This window comes from Mauremys reevesii, linkage group 12 (genome assembly GCF_016161935.1).
Source record: "Mauremys reevesii isolate NIE-2019 linkage group 12, ASM1616193v1, whole genome shotgun sequence".
NCBI classification, from domain to species: Eukaryota; Metazoa; Chordata; order Testudines; family Geoemydidae; genus Mauremys; species Mauremys reevesii.
In genome coordinates this window covers 38,715,955-38,727,685 of record NC_052634.1, presented here as the reverse complement: position 1 = coordinate 38,727,685, position 11,731 = coordinate 38,715,955, and the positions used below count along the sequence as shown (strand labels likewise).

Here is an 11,731-nt window from a genome sequence, read left to right as displayed (position 1 = left end):
ATGACATTTGTGTTGGCAAGTCAGTGATCTTAAGGATTTTGAAGGACGGGCTCTGCCTCAGAGAGCTCCTTTTCTATTCCCAGACCACAAGGGTTTTAAAAATGGGGTTTGATTAAACTTTATATACACATGTAGACACCACAGCTTGCACACCCACCAACATAGCTTCCCCCACTGACATAGCTACCACCTCTCGGGGAGATGGGTTAACTGCACGGATGGGACAGCTCTCTCCCCTCCGCTTAGAGCAGCTTCATTATTTATGAATAGGTGGGAAATAACCTCCTGAATGGACAGGAACCAATGTAGCCTGCAGGGCCCCCAGGAGAATACAGGATTCTATAGTATTGCAATTTTTTTTTATGGAAGGGGCCCCTGAAATTGTTTTGCCCCAGGACCCCTGAATCCTGTGGGCGGCCCCTGCCCAGACCACGGCGCTGTCCCCCCACTCCACCCCCTTCCCTCGTTCTCCTCCCTCCGAGGCCCCATCTGTGCTCTGCCCTCACTCCCATTTGGCCACTTCCCACCCCTGCTCTTTGGCTGAGGCCTGCTGGTCCCCCTTTCGCTCGTCCCTCTCCTCCCCCAGGGCCTCCTCGCGCCTCTCCACCCCCTACCCCAAGGTATGCATGCTGCCCACCCCTCTCTGCCCCTCCCTGAGACCTGCCCTGCCCATCACCCACCCCTCTCTGCCCCCTCCCTGAGACCCACCCTGCCCATCGCCCACCCCTCTCTGCCCCTCCCCTGAGACCCACCCTGCCTATCACCCACACCTCTCTGCCCCTCCCCTGAGACCCACCCTGTCCACCTCTTTCTTTGGTCATCTGTTGTTATTCCTTGAAACATCAAGGATGGAATAAAAAGCTGAGTTTACTCCAGGGTGAGGAAAGAAAGGAGCCACCAACCCCCTGGCAAATTTCAGTACCCCAGAGAAAACCTGCCCCCTGCTATCGCAATCACTGATGTACTGGGGATATGACGGGAAAGGGACTGTCTGAATGATCGAGGCAGGAAATGGACAACAAGCTACAGCAAAGTCATTAGCCACAAACACACTCTCCTCGTGCTCCAGCCGGAAGGGAAAGGAGCAGGAATTCTTGCAGTTCAGCCATGGACACACTTACACAAGGGCACAGCAGTGTGTGTGTTGTGGAAGCTGGTTTCAGGAAACAACTGGAATTGATCACTCAGTGAGAACAGAACTAGAGTGCAGTGAGAACCACATATACAGCAAGTAGTTGTGGCTGAGTGGTTAAGGCGATGGACTAGAAATTCATTGGTGTCTCCCTGTGCAGGTTCACATCCTGCCGACTGTGGAGGAAGTTGTGGTTCTTCAGTTTCAATGGAGCTGGGTCTTGTCTCACTCTTAAGCTATGTCTGCATGAAAGAGTAATGTGGCTTTAACTAAAGTGTTTTAATTGAACAGCTGTTGCATGTCCAGCCTATGCCCCTGTGTCACCAGAGCACATCCATGCTAGCATCTCTTGGATTGCCACAGAGAGCAGTGCATTGTGGGTAGCTATCCCACTGTGCAGCTGGCTGCAGGGTGCTTTGGGAAGGGTTTGCAATGCCTCACAGGCTGGTACAGCATCACATGATGCAGGTTTCTCTATCTCATTGGTCCATGGGCACCTTACTAGATTGCCAGCTGCTTTTCAACTGCAGTGTGGGGTAGAGACATACGCGGAGAGTTCCATACCCATATGGTGCTCGGGCACCAGCAATATGCAGAACCAGGGACCCAGCTCCAGCAATATGTGGAGCCAGGTGCCCCCCACGCCTCCCCCGAGTGTTCCGCGGCCCCGGGCTCTGCCCCCGCTCCGCTCGTCTTTCCCGGGCCCAGGAGCAGAGAATCACTGATTGTCTCTTCCCTGAGCAGCTCCATGTTGCCTCCCAGCAACTGATGCTGCATGGTGTTAGTGCCCCATGGCCGGGACAGACTGACTGAGCCTGCCCTGCCCCCTGAAACCCTTTTCCGGCAGGACCCTCAAGCAGCACAGGGGGGGGGGCCCTCTGCCCACAGTCACCACTCCTGCCCCATCCCTCACCCCCAGTGAGGCCACAGTGACAGTGTGCTGCTGGGGGGCAGGAAAGGGGGCGCCTCCCCCAGAGCGTGCTGCTGCCTGCAGCGAACGGGCTGGGGGGAGTCCTCTCTGGCCGCACTCCCCGAGCAGCCGGCCTGCAGCCCAAACCCATCCCCAGCTCTGCCCCACCCCAGAGCCCCCCGCACCCTCATCCTCTACCCTAGTCCTGAGCCCTCCAGCCCCCAAACACCTGATCCCCAGTCCCAGCCACAGCCCCCATCCCGCCGCACCCTGACCCTCTGCCTGAGCCCTGAGCCCCTCCAGCCCCCCAAACACCTTATCCCCAGTCCCAGCCAGAGCCCCCATCCCGCCGCACCCTGACCCTCTGCCTGAGCTGAGCCCCTCCAGCCCCCCAAACACCTTATCCCCAGTCCCAGCCAGAGCCCTCATCCCGCCGCACCCTGACCCTCTGCCTGAACCCTGAGCCCCTCCAGCCCCCCAAACACCTTATCCCCAGTCCCAGCCAGAGCCCTCATCCCCCACACTCCTACTCTCGCCCTGAGCCCCTCCCACACTCCAAACCCCTCATCTGCAGCCACACCCCACAGCCTTCACCCCTGCACCCCTTCCCTCTGCACCCCTCCCATCCCCAAACTCCCTCCCAGAGCCTGCATCCTGCATCCCAATCCCCTTCCCCAGCCTAGGGTCTGCACCTCAGACCTCCTCCCTCACCCAAACTCCCACCCAGAGCCTTGGGCAGGTGAGGGGCAGAGTTTGGGCAGGGGCGGGTTCTGGGCACCACCAAAATGTCTACAAACTGCCACCCATGGGTAGAGAGCATGTGTGTGTGTGTGGGGGGGGAGACAGTGTGTGTGTTGCGGAAGAGTGAGTGTGTCGCACACTGTCTCTAAGTTCTGACAGCTGCTGGAAGCAACCAGTCCTGAGGCAGGGGACAGCCCCGACATCAGCCCCCTTCTCTCACTGGCTCAGCTCAGCACAGCACTCTCTGTCACACACACACACACACTGCTGCCTGCTTAGCTCTGTGTCAGGGGTGCTGGAACAGGGGGTTTAGAGGGCCATGGCCCCACCACGCTTTACTGGCTGTTAGGACAAATGATGGAGGGGGGGTAAGGGTGCAGTCTTGGGGAAGAGGCGTCTGTGGGTGTGGCCTTGGGGGGAGAGGTGGTGTGAGTGGGGGTCCTTAGGGAAGGGGTGTCATGGGAGTGCCACAGTTTGGACAATGGTGCCGCCACCCATTGTAAGGAAGCTTCTGCCGCCCCTGCTCTGTGTTGGCAGAGCGGGAGAGAGCAGCATCCATGGCTCCCCAGGGCTCTGGCAGGGGGGCTTGGGAGGTGATTTAAAGGGCCCGGGGCTCTGTCCGAAGCAGGGAACCCTGGGCCCTTTAAATCACCAGCCTGGGGAAGCTGGGCCGGGCTGGCACAGCGTACCGGCTCTTGCCGGTACCCCATACTGGAACATGCCGGCTTACTTTCACCTCCAGAAGGTCCTCACATGGATCAATAACTGGTTAGAAGACAAGAAACAAAGGATAGGAATAAATGGTCAGTTTTCAGGATGGAAACAGGTAACTAGTGATGTCTGTACTGGGACCAGGACTAGTCAACATATTCATAAATGATCTGCTAAACAGTGAGCTGACAAAATTTGCAGATGATCCAAAACTACCGGCTTGCTGCCTAGAACGAACGCTCCTTGAGTGGGGTGATCCACAGGGAGTAGCTCAAACCTCCAAAGTGCCTGGGCAGGGGCAGGACATTAGCACAGCAAGGGAGGGGTGTGGCAGTGACATCACAAAGGCCTTTTGCAGGACCTCAGACTATTGGTCAAAGGTGGTGGGGAGGTGGTGACCTCACAGAGAGATGCTGACATCAGCCAGGCAGGACAGGGGCGAGGGGCCAGGGAAACCTCAGAGACCCCTGTGGCTTTGCTTCAGCAAGTCTCCTTCTCCAGGTCTCTCTTTGAGGACAGAGAGAGTATTCGGGTTCAGGCACGTGAGTGCCAGGAGGAACCTCTTTTGAGTTTTCTCCTTCCCTTTTCCTGATTTTACTAGAAAACAGCCATCCCTGTTTAGAAGGTAAGAGCCTCCTCGAGGTCTGAAACCTGTTCAGTCTGATCCATCTGGTGACAGTTGAATTCTAGGCATGGAAAACACGAGCTTAAGGAGGCAGAATTTTGTTCCGCACTTGGGATTTTGTCCCTTAGAATCACTGGGGACATTAGGGTTTGTCCTTTTTGTTTCACCTTTTCCTCCATCCATCCCTTCCTCCTTTCTCTTCTTCTCTTGCTCCTTTCACCTGTTCCCCTCCCAACATCAGAGTTGTGTGTGTGTGTGTGTGTGTGTTGCGGGGGAGTGCTCGGCAGCTCCCACTCTGGGAGGTCCACCCAAAAATGTGGGGCTGCAATAGTGCTCGGGCAGTGATCCCCACCGGTGACCTGGACCATCCTTTGGGCTCTCTGGTGAGAACCCTCAGCCTCCTGTCCTCAGTCTCTACCCTGATTGGCTGAGCAGGGGGTTATTGACAGGGAGGAGACTCAGGTCCTTGTTGTTCTCTTTGAAGACCAAGGAAATAAGTTATAACCAGTCATATGTTTGATGAATTTTGCTGCTTCTCTGCATTAATGGTCTCTGAGCAGTTCATGATTCTCTCTAACATTGCAGTTCTCCTCAAATACTTGCTGAATAATTACTGTGCACTGTTGTTGGTCTGGAGCTCATCTGAGAGCACTTTATTCAGGTCTGAAATGTCTGAAATTCAAGATCTGATGGTTAGTTTGAAAATCAGGGCTCTTGGTCCTACTCCCAACTCTGCCACTGACTGGCTGTGTGACCTAAGACAAGTCAATTCTCCTTTCTCAGCCTTAGCTTCTCCCTCTTTCAAGTAGGGATAATAATGATCCGCTCCTACCTACCTAAACACACACACTGTCTCTCCCCACACACAAACAGTCTCCGCACTGCATTTGAAAGGCAGCTGGCAATCTAGTAGGATGCCCATGGAACATTACACCATGGGACCAGCTCATGCTGCTGTCTCTGTGCATCGGTGACCCTCACGGGGCTGGCTCATGTAAGGGACTGTTGGCCCCTTACTAAAACTTAGTGGGGGTTTTGATTGGCTAGTTCCCAGCACCAATAGAGGGGGGAAGGCCCACTGGGAAATCAGGCCCCTGAGACTGACAGTCCCCTGGGCAATGGGGAGAGGCCAAAGCTCCAAGTTAGCCGCACTGACAGGCCAGGCAGTGTAATGAGGGAGTCACCAGGCCAGGGGGTCCCATCCTCCGTGGGAGCTGGAACTGCCTGGGCCAGAGTGGGGGGGAGCTAAGGAGAGAGCAGGAGCCCGAGAAGAGCCGGGGAGCAGAGCTACACCAGCCGGGGAGAACCAGAGCAGATCCGTGTTGGGAGCCGAGCCGCAGCAGCACGAGCCATAGAAGCTGCCCAGGGAGCAGATCTGTGCGGGGAGAAGAGCTGCAGCAAGCGGAGCCAGAGGAGCAGCCCAGGGAGCTGGAGGCAGAGCCGCAGCAGCACTGGGGCTGGAGGAGGGTGCAGTGAGCAGCGTGGGAGAGCGAGGGGGACCCTGGGCAGAAGGCCCAGTGCAAGGAGATGCCACCCGTCAAGAGATCTTGCAGGCCAGACTTTTGGGGGTGGGGGGATCATATCCCCTACATGGGGGCTGACACTGGGAACAAGGGGCCTGTCACTTAGAGCATGTGGCCACTGCCAGAGCACGTGTCCAGCCCGTGGTGTCCCTGCAGCACAGCCAGGGCCTGGGGAGGAGGCCTGGGACATGTGAGGGAGAGACTGTGACCTGCCCTGACCCTCCAGAGACGCTGGTTGTGATCTCCCTGCGCCACAGAACAGGGTAACGTGTTTTCCTTTAATCTTTCCTTATGTTTTACATTGATTGCTGGGTAATAAATGGTGTTTGCTTGAAGCACATGCAGTGAGGAGTGGGTCAGGGAAGTGCCCAGAGTGGAGACACGGTAGCCCTGTTCAAGTGATCATGACAAGATTGGGGGTCATCAAACCCCCCAGGATTCCTGGGCCCAGCCTTGTTGGGGTTACGAGGTCTCTGCTACACAGGAGAGTAGAAAGAGCCTCCTTGGGGTCAGGCAGCCTCTGGGTAAGGGGGTGGGGACTCAGATCCTTTCTCTGGCCAATTGCATCAGGGTCGTGTATAAACCAGGGAAGTTCCCCACGATAGCCAGACCTGAACCCCCTGTACACTTGTGCTCTGTCCTCATTGCTTCTCTGTCTCTCTTCCCCTCATCTCTGCTGCTCCCCCTCTGGGCTTTCTCAGGACTCTGAATCCTGCAATCTGAGTTCAGATCTCAGTAGGACCTTGTATTGGCTTGTGGTAAAGCCCTGGAGCTCACAGTGCTCAACTTCCTGTCTCCTGTTGTACAAGAACAAGTCTTTCCCATCCTGTTGGGTGACTCAGGTCTCTGGGTGGGACAGCTGCAGTGGGTCAGGGCTCTAGAACTGGCTACTGACACCTGAGAGTTGGGATTCTCATGGCTTCACCTGATGCCCACAAGTTTGGCACTTGCTACTGTGCTTTTCCTCTTGCCCACATGGCGCTTGAAGGAAGGAGGGCCAGGGCCAGGCTTCATAGTCAGGGCTAGGCAGGAGGGAGGCAGAGTCCCAGGCTGGAGCCCAGCACCTCTCCTCCTCCGGGCACCTAGAGCAGAGGCGGCTGGTGCTGACAGCTCCAAGGGAAGGCTTAAAAGCTACAGAGCAACTGAGGGTGGGGCAAGAGCAGGACCATGCCTATATGTGGCCTTCAGACAGCCACTAAGACACCTGGCCAGGCTGCTCCCTACCATGCCAAAACCCCACTGAAGGCCACCCACAGACCAACATGCAGGGCGGCTGCTGATGCTCTGTGGCCAACACCAGAAGATGGTAGGAAAGCAGGGCCAGCTCCCCTGGTGGGGCCTCTGACCGTTCCCACTCCAGGTGCTCACTTTGGCAGTGGAGCCGCCCAGTTTCTTTGGCAAGTCAGGAAGGGCAAAGGCGAGACTGGAAGCACCTGGGGCTCATGCCCCAGCCTTTGTGACGCCCAACCCCCAACTCCTTCCTGGGTCTCTAGCTGAAGCCAGAGCATTGGCCTGAGCGGCCAAGAAGAGGTTCCAGCCCTGAAGGGAGCAGGACTTGCAGCACAAAGTGAGCACAACCACGAGGGGACTCAAATCCTGAATCATCCGATCCACAGGGAGATGCCTTATCCTTTAGGCCACATGATGAGGGGGTCTAAACACTTCTTTGGAAAAGCCGGACACTGTGTTTCTCAGGTCATCTGCTGAGGGGGCCGAGACTCTCTGGGCACAAGAAGTCGAGTTCCCAGCGACACGTGAGACTTAATTCTCTGGAGCCAGGTGCAGGGCTTTGGCAGGGAGGCTCAGGCATGGGGGATTGGGGTGCGGCGGACGGACCGGCTGTCTAGGTGTGGAGATTTAGTCACACTGAGGCACAGGAGGGAAGAGGAGGAGGAATCCTGCTGACAGGCAGTGGCTGTGCAGAAAAAGAGGAGGGGTTCCTGGGACTTTTTTTGCCTCTCTTTTGCCTGCCTGCTCACTCTTGTGGTGAACGGTGAAGATGTTTTTCAACACGCCCAGGTAGCTCAGTTGCTGGAGCATCAGGCTCTTAATCTGAGGGCCCGGGGTTGAAGCCCCTGTCTAGGTACCCAGCTTTTAAGTTGCCTTGTGTGCCAGGAGCCAAACTCTGTTCACAGCCACACGGGGATTCCCAGAAGCTGTGGCCATTTCCTGGAATGGTTCCTTTCCTTAGCAATCAGGAGAGAGGCCACATCCACAGGAGCAGGTGTAGAAAGTGCAGTCTCTGGCTGCCAGGAAGTGCTGTGGGGCCAGGTGCTGAGAAAGCCCAGAGGGGGAGCAGCAGAGATGGGGGGAAGGGAGAGAGAGAAGCAATGAGGACAGAGCACAAGTGTAAAGGGGGCATCTGGTCTGGCTATTGTGGCAAACTTCCCTGGTTTATACACGACCCTGGTGGAATTGGCCAGGGGAAGGATCTGAGTCCCCACCCCCTTACCCAGAGGCTGCCTGACTTCGAGGACTGTTAGGATACAGATATTCAGGCCAGTCTGCAAAGGCCTGTACTTTAAGAATTTAGGTGTATTTTTATCACTTAGCTAGTTATAGAGGTATAAAAGAAAGAATAAAAAATCACTGTCTGTCTGTGTAATGGCCTTCTCTTACTGTGACAGTCTGAGGCCTGGTTCTTCGGCTAAGCAGCAAAGGCAGCCATAAGGTGGGAAGTGTATGGTCACATTCACACATTCCCAACTAGTCACATTGAAATAAGGTGCTATTGGGCTGTTAGGAATACAATTCTGCCCTGATATTCCATCACCTCCAGAGAAAGGGAAACTTAGTTTGGTAGCATCCTGTCTGGCAAGAACTCACTTATCAATAGACACAGCTGGAAAACCCTTATGTCTGTATAGATGTAGTTGTGAAATCCTCCCTTCTGTATTGTTTTGTATGTTTATTTGCATGGTCTCTGTCTGGTTCTGTGATTGTTTCTGTCTGCTTGCATCCGAAGAAGTGGGTGTTCACCCACGAAAGCTCATGCTGCAAAACTTCTGTTAGTCTATAAGGTGCCACAGGATTCTTTGCTGTTTCTGTCTGCTGTATATTTAATTTTGTTGGGTGTAACCAGTGAAGGTGGTGGAATATAACCATGTTACAGTATATCAGGACTGGTTAGTCTAGAGAAGGAGTGAGGGTGCCAGGCGGCGCGGCGGTCGGGGCCACGTGGTGAGTGCCCCGCTGAAGCGCTGGCCGCCCCCCTTCTCTCTCCCCCCCGCTCCCTCCCCTTCCCCCCGCCCCCACTAGACCGGGCGCGCACTCTGCAGCACAGGGAGTCCACTGGCTCCGGCTGCCCTGTAGGGTTTTTTTTTGTTTTTCCCCTGCTTTGCCAGCTGCACCGTTGTTTTTCCCCCCACCACCCTGCTTTGCTGCTCCAGCCCCACCGTTTTTGTGTTGTCCCCCGCCCCCCACTTTGCTGCTCCAGCTGTGCCGTGTCCCTCCCCTCCAGCTTTGCTGCTCCAGCCCCACCGTTTTTGTGTTGTCCCCGCCCCCACTTTGCTGCTCCAGCTGTGCCGTGTCCCTCCCCTCCAGCTTTGCTGCTCCAGCCCCACCGTTTTTGTGTTGTCCCCCGCCACTTTGCCACTCCAGCCACGTCGTGTCCCCCCCCCCGCTTTGCCACTTCAGCCGCGCCGTACCCCACACACACTCCCGCTTTGCTGCCAAACATGCACCTTTGTATGCAACTGCTGAGTCAGTTGTGAACCTTGCTACCATTATCATTATCCCTTTGAAATGATGATGGTGATGGACACTTGGCTCTATATCCCAGTGTGTCATGGATGTCTACAGGCTGCATTAGCCAATCCAACCATTTGGCTCTTGCAGATGGGCACCTCTGTATTGTGCCTGAGTCTTGTACAGCTATGAATGGCTGGTAGATGCCGATATTTTCCCGTCTTTTTAACCAGCTCTAATACCAGGCCAGGCCAGGGCTGGGAAGAGAGAGAGAGCAGCAGGTTTCCCCTATTGTGGCCGTCTCGCTTTTTCTTGACTAGCTTCACCTCTGCACCAAGTTGTGCTTTTCATATGTGAGCCTGGCTAGCTCAGTTGGCAGAGCATCAGACTTTTAATCTGAGGGTCCAGGGTTCAAGTCCCTGGTCAGGTGAAAAACTTCTCACTGTGATAATAAAAGCCTGTCTTTCTGGAGTCTTGTTCAGTGTTACTCTTTCTCTCCAGGATTTTGCCTTTCCTAAGAAGGGCCTTTCGGGCGGGGGGGTGTTGAAGAAGCAACTCCTTGACATCCCCTCTGTCCTTGCAGGCTGGAGGAATAAAGTCCTCTGGGCATAGAGCATGTTCCTCCCCTGCAGACACAAACACACAGAATATTCATAAGGAATTAGAATTAGAATCCACCACTTTCCTTGGGAGCTTGTTCCTGTCGTGAATCATCCTCGCTGTTGAATATTTGTGCCTTAGTTGTAATATAAAATTTCTCTTTTCACCTTCCAGCCATTGGGTCTTGTTATGCCTTTCTCTGCTCGATTAAAGAGCCCTTTCATACCCAATATTTTCTCTCCATTAAGGCCCTTCAACACTTCAGTGAAATCACCTTTCAATCTTCTTTTGATAAGCTAAACAGGTTGAGCTCGTTCAATAGCAAAGAGCCACCAAATGTTCTGAGGGCTGGAGAAAAATGTCTTCTAGGGAAAGTGGTGGATTCTCCATCTCTTGATATCATTTAATGAAGACTAGATGCCTTTCTGGAATGTGTTTGCCCAAAAGTAGCTCTTGTGTCATAAAGGAGGCCTGTGATATGCAGGGGGTCAAATAAGATGCTCTAGTGGTCTCTTCTGGCCATAAAGTTGACTAATTTCTGAAAAACTGAGTGTAGCAATGGGAGCAGCGTCTGATGTTTTCCTGTCTAGCCGGCTTGCTTCCTAGAACGAGCGCTCCTTGAGTGGGGTGACCCACAGGGAGTAGCTCAAACCTCCAAAGTGCCTGGCCAGGGGCAGGACATTAGCACAGCAAGGGAGGGGTGTGGCAGTGACATCACAAAGGCTTTTTGCAGGACCTCAGACTGTTGGTCAAAGGTGGTGGGGAGGTGGTGACCTCACAGAGAGATGCTGACATCAGCCAGGCAGGACAGGGGCGAGGGGCCAGGGAAACCTCAGAGACCCCTGTGGCTTTGCTTCAGCAAGTCTCCTTCTCCAGGTCTCTCTTTGAGGACTGAGAGAGTATTCGGGTTCACGGACGTGAGTGCCAGGAGGAACCTCTTTCGAGTTTTCTCCTTCCCTTTAGTGATTTTACTAGAAAACAGCCGTCCCTGTTTAGAAGGTAAGAGCCTCCTCGAGGGAAGTGGTGTCATGGGTGTGTCACAGTTCGGATGCCAGTTGCCCCCCTACACTGTAAGGAAGTTCCCGCCACCCTGCTCTGTGTTCACAGGGCGGGAGAGAGCAGCATCCACGGCAGTGATTTGCTCCTGGCTGCCGGAGCAGAGCAGCAGGCTCAGCTGTCAGAACTTCCCAGAGCGATGAAAGGGGAGGGGCCCATGGCTCTGCAGCAGGAATGCAGGGCAGACGAGTTCACAGCGGGCATTGTGGGATACTGGGGAAGGCCAGTTATGGTGATATAATGAACAGCAGCGTTTACTCTGTTACTTTAAGTTTGCTGCAAAAAGCTCTAGACCTCTCATCAAAGTTGTTTTATTTTGTCAGCAAAACAGGGCAGTTTTGTTGCCAGACGTGGCATTGCAGTGTGTACACCAGCCACAAGCTGCCGACCGAGAGAGCATTGTGTGTTTTTCACACACCTGAGCAATATAATTCTGCTGAAACAACTTTGTAGTGCAGACCTGGCCAAAGATTCACTCACACACAGCTTGCAAGGAAAACCTCACCTGCTGCTCTGCTTTGCAGAATCCAAACACAAGCAAAGCTTGTCAGGCCCTGGTGGCGATGGCAGGGAGTCAGGTGTGGGCAGACAGTCTGTTATAGCTACCCCCAGGCACCATGTCTTAGCTGGCTAAAGCATCTGTTTCATAAAAAGAAGATCCTAGGTTCAACTCCCAGTGGTGACTGGTTGTTGGGGCATCTGTTCTTGGCTACTATCAGAAGACAAGGTTCAGAGCTAGATGGGCC

At 54.5% G+C, this 11,731-nt stretch overlaps 1 non-coding gene across 1 annotated transcript; it reads left to right on the top strand.

The window, feature by feature from the left end:
• The first annotated feature begins 9,686 nt into the window (after positions 1–9,686).
• On the top strand, positions 9,687–9,759 carry TRNAK-UUU. The gene has a single exon. It is a non-coding gene; the product is annotated as a tRNA-Lys (tRNA).
• Positions 9,760–11,731: the final 1,972 nt, after the last annotated feature.